The sequence below is a fragment of the Arachis ipaensis genome, chromosome B04 (assembly GCF_000816755.2).
Source record: "Arachis ipaensis cultivar K30076 chromosome B04, Araip1.1, whole genome shotgun sequence".
Taxonomy (NCBI): Eukaryota; Viridiplantae; Streptophyta; class Magnoliopsida; order Fabales; family Fabaceae; genus Arachis; species Arachis ipaensis.
Window position 1 is genome coordinate 42656394 of NC_029788.2, and position 5633 is coordinate 42662026.

A 5633-nucleotide genomic window follows, 5' to 3' on the forward strand; every position below is an offset into this window, starting at 1 on the left:
GATTTTAGGATTTATTCATCTACTACTAATGAATACAACATACTAACAACCAATCTTTACAAACAAATCAATATGAAATGAAAATCTACCTACAATGGCAACTCAAATCCCCGGCAACGGCGCCATTTTGACGATTGGATTTTTGCCGGTATAGAAATTATCAAATGAAATCTCGTTGAAGTATAGTCTCTAAACCAACAATAATCCTTTCATGCAAAAATTTGTTTGTCACGAGTACAAACCCCTAAAATCTATAAACCGAAGTATTTAAACCTCGGGTCGTCTCTCAAAGGACTTGCAGGGTAGTGCCAAGAGGAACAAAATCTATACTAAAATCCAACCAAGCATTTCATCAAACACTTGGAAGGCACAAAAGAAAAACATAGTAAATCAACAACAAGAATGAAATCTAACAACAATTATTGAAAGGAATTAACAACAACAATCAGGGAAATCACAATTATCATGAATTACCTCAAATTGCATTATTAAAAGAAAACCAAGGAACAACAATATATCCAAAACAAAATGAAGAATTACAATTATTAAAGCACACATCTAGAAAGAGAAAGAGGAGGAGATTAAGAATTGGTAAATGAAAAGTGAATCAAAGCATGAGTTTAAACCTAGATCTAAGAAGAGAGATTAACCTAAACCTAATCCTAATCCTAGAGAGAAGAGAGAGCTTCTCTCTCTAGAAACCAATTACAAAGATAAAACTAAACTAATTGGTAACTAACATATGTTTCTCTCTTCACTCCTTGGGTTAAATAGCATCAGAAATGAGTTGGATTGGGCCCACAAGGCTTTAGAATTCGTTGGCCACGTTTTGCTTTAAGTGAGTCATGTGCCACCAACGGCGCGTCCGCGTACCGTGCGCGTGTGCGCCCATATGCGCAATGCAACTATGGCAAATCTTATATCATTTCGAAGCTCCGGATGTTAGCTTTCCAACCCAACTGGAACCGCAGCAATTGGACCTCTGTAGCTCAAGTTATGGTCGTTTAAGTGCAAAGAGGTCGGCTTGATAGCTTTCCGGTTCTTTCATTTCTTCATGAGTTCTCCACCTTTTCATGCTTCTTTCTTCATTCCCTTGATCCAATCTTTGCCTTCTAAATCTGAAATCACTTAGCAAACATATCAAGGCATCTAATGGAATCAAGGAGAATTAAATTTAGCTATTTTAAGACCTAAAAAGCATGTTTTCACTCTTAAGCACAATTAAAGGAGAATATACAAAACCATGCTATTTCATTGAATAAATGTGGGTAAAAGGTGATAAAATCCCCTAAATTCAATACAAGATAAACCGTCAAATTGGGGTTTGTCAGTACCCTCCACATTTTTCCTCTTTGGACTTGGATGCCATGAGGCAGGAGGGGTTTCCTGGGCAGCCTGCTGGATTTGGCGCTAGAGATGCGGAAGGGTCTGCAGGTCTGACAGAGTTCCAGGTTGGTCAGCAATTTCAGGATAAAGATGAGGCCCTGTTAAGTGTGAAGACTTATAGCATCTGCCGAGGGGTACAGTACAAGGTAGTGGAGTCTGACTATCGCCGGTATATGGGCAAGTGTTCTGAGTTCGGGAATGGGTGCACATGGTTGATTCGGCTGAGTCTCCGACAGCGCAAGGGCCTTTAGGAGGTCAAACGGTACAATGGTCCGCATACGTGTCTTGCCACCTCCATCTCCAGCGACCACAAGAGTTTGGATTATCATGTGATATCGGCATTCATTATGCCAATAGTTAGGGCTGATGCATCCGTCAGCATCAAGGTGCTCCTAAATGCCACGGCTGCACACTTTGGGTTTAGGCCGACGTACAGGTGGGTCTGGTTGGCGAAGCAGAAGGCTGTTGCCCTCATCTATGGTGACTGGGATGAGTTGGTGGACAACAGGATGAGTCTCAAGCTTATTTTCACAGACTATTCTGGTTGTTTCCACCGTGTATCGAGGCATTCCGTCATTGCAAGCCGCTGGTTAGTATTGACGGCACCCATCTGTATGGCAAGTATGGGGGAACGTTGCTTGTCGCGATTGCACAGGACGAGAACTCCAACATACTCCCTGTTGCATTCGCATTAGTCGAGGGTGAGAATGCTGAGTCCTGGTCCTTCTTTCTCTCCCATCTGCATCAGCATGTGACACCGCAGCCGGGTCTGCTGGTTATATCGGACAGGCATAACGGCATCAAGGCCGCGCTTGAGGCTCCCGACGGAGGCTGGTTACCTCCATCTGCATACCGGGCATTCTGCATTCGACATGTAGCGACAAATTTTGCCCTAACCTTCAAGGGCAAAGACGCAAGGAGGCTACTTGTCAACGCGGCTTACGCTAAAATTGAGGTAGAGTTCGATTAGTGGTTTGATATTCTGCGGTCTGAAGACCCGGCGATGTATGACTGGGCAAACCGGATTGAGTATTCCTTGTGAATACAGCATTGTGATGAGGGGCAGAGATTCGGGCACATGACGACGAATATCTCTAAGTGTGTGAATTCAATCCTCAAGGGAGTCAGAAACCTCCCTGTGTGCTCGCTAGTGAAGGCAACGTACGGAAGGTTGGCCGAACTATTTGTTCGCAATGGGAGAGAGGCTAAGGCCCAGCTGGGAACCGGACAACAATTCAGTCAGCATTTGGTGAAGTGTATCGAGGCCAACCTGAAGACGGCGAGGTGCTTCACGGTGACTTTGTACGACAGGGATAACTTGGAGTTCACCGTCGCAGAGACGACTCCGACTGGTTCGTTCTCACTGGGTAGCTACAGAGTCTCACTTGCATCTCAAACATGTGACTGCGGATACTTCCAAGCACTTCATTTCCCGTATCCGCACGCACTGGCATGTTGTGCCTACTCACGGCTCATATGGCAGCCTTACGTCCACCAGGTGTATCGTCTTAGTTCGGTGTTCAGTGTGTATCGGATGGGATTCACACCTCCCATTCCGGAGGGTTTCTGGCCACCATATGACGGGCCTACTGTGATCTCGGACCCTAACAAGAGGCGTGCAAGAGAGGGTCGTCCGAGGTCCACTCGGATATGGACCAATATGGACGAGGCAGATCCGAACCGGCCAAAGAGATATGGCCTATGTCGGCAACCCGGACACACACGTCGGAGTTGCCCGCAGGTCTGAGGAGCAGAGCACACAGGGGGACGAGTAGATGTATTGTTAGCTTTGGTACTTTGTTTATTTCACTTTGGCGTTTAGATTCCAGTGTTATAGGTTTCCTTACTTGTAGTTGATAAGTGATAGAATTTGTTAATGTTAATACGATGTACTGTGCATGGGATCTTAATTAATGAATATGTTCTATTTCCGGAGTTTTGAATGAAATGTCTGTTGAATGCACACGGCAATAAATAAATATACAAATTAAATTAATACATGATGCAGAAACTACGCTAGTAACTGAAATAAACACTAAACAGCCATTTTCAAAGTCCAATATCATGATTTGGAATAACATACAGAAACATAAATAACCAAACTACATGTTGGATCGTCAAAGTACATCAACGACAATAATAAACTTGGCTAAGATACAACAATGAACATGAACAAACAACATACAGGATACATGAATCATCTAAACAGATGCGAGCAGGTGAAGCAACGACGGGGTACCCGTGTCCTGTGGCCTCTCCGGATAAGCGGCTCCTCGTCCTCGATCTCATCCTCCTCCTCATCCGGGGAAGGCTGTGCAGGTGGCCTAGGCTGGACGGGTGCCCCAGACGGCCCGGCAACTAAATGTGATGCAGCAGTGTAGGCGGAAGGAGGAGTACCACCCAATACAAAATGGTCAGCAGCAGGCATCGTAGGAGACTCGTTCAGATCGACATCTAAAGGTGCATGTGTGCCGGAGCTCTGACCACGCCTACGGGCCGCATCATCCTCCTGCATGATGGCAGTAATCTCGTCTAGAAAGTGTGACCCGCCGAAGTCTGCATCAAGCCCATCACCTGCCATGAAGTCTGAAAACATCGTCCCCGGGCTAACCCATGGCGTACTCTCTTGAAGTGTCTGGTCATCGGTTGGGACACCAACGAAGTAATCTCCAAGCGGCCCTAAACCAAGTCCACCATCACCATGGTCAGCCCCGTCACCCATACCTGACCCATACCACTCGCCTCCATGCCCGCCAACATGGGGACTAACACCACCAACTACAACATGCCTCCATGCCGCCCGCATGCTCCTGATGCATCGCTGTGGCTGCGCATTACATGGACGGCATTATTAGAACCACTTAGAAAACCAATGATAAAAATAACTAACACCGGAAATCACTTATGGAAACCACTAACAGAATCTACATGCAAAACCAATATAACAAACCAGTATCAAAACCACATGCTTAAACCGCTAACATAAACCACATACAAATCCACTTATGAAAAACACATGCAAAAGCACTATCATAAACCGCTTACAAAATCACATAGTAAACCACTTTCAATACCACCAAAATAAACTGCCAAAATAAATCAACAACAAAACCGCATACAAAAGTACTAACAAAAACCACTACTAAAAACTCCTAACCTAAAACGCCAACAAAACCACATGCCTAAACCGCTAACATAAACCGCATACAAATCCACTTACGAAAACCACATGCAAAACCACTATCATAAACCGCACACAAAATCACATAATAAACCACTTCCAATACCACCAAAATAAACCGCCAACATAAACCATCAACAAAACCGCATACAAAACCACTAACAAAAACCACCAACTAAACCGCATGCAAAACCTCTAAAATAAACCACTTGCAATTCCACTAGGATAAACCGCTAACATAAACCGCCACTAAAATCGCATGCAAAATCACTAACTCAAATAAACCGCTAGCACAAAGTTTTCTATCTACTAACCTCGTCATTGATGACCCCGGCTATATGAGCAACTCCGTCCAACCGATATAGCCTTTCCGGATCGTCCCCCATCGGCTGAGTATTCTATTTGAGTCTTTGTCGGCTCGAATCTGGATCGTTTTCTCTGGAGTTTGGTGGGTATGAGAATGGAAAAGTGATTCGAATGAGACTAATTTGAACTCCTTATATAGCCGAAATCTATGTAATTCGAACCAACCCCGTTCGAATTACTATTTGAGGGAAATTTTGAGTAATTCGAACCAACTAAGTTCAAATTACTTTGGGAAGCGTTCAATGTGTAATTCGAACCAAGCTAGTTCGAATTATGCTCCTTGGTAGTTCGAACCATGTAGATTCGAATTAGGTAAATCACGTGTTCCTTCATAATTCGAGTTAGACTGGTTCGAATTATGTGTTAATGTAGTTCGAATCCAGCTAGTTCGAATTACATAGTAATGTGCTTTGGCTGATTCGTGAAGCGATTTTCAGTTTGGCTGATTCATGTAATTTGCTTCCTCCTTGGCTTAATTGTATTTTTTGCCCTAATTTAGTTCAATAAATTAAAAGAATATATATATATGAATTGAAGTACACATGACGAAATAGAATATTACAAAATAAAATTATAGTAAGATTATTTAAAAACAACCTAAAGATGACACGTCTTTTTTGTTAATCAGAAGCTAAAAAAAAGTATGCGCCTAATAATAAGCAATTAAATTAAATAAAAATTTAAAAAAACATAAAAAATG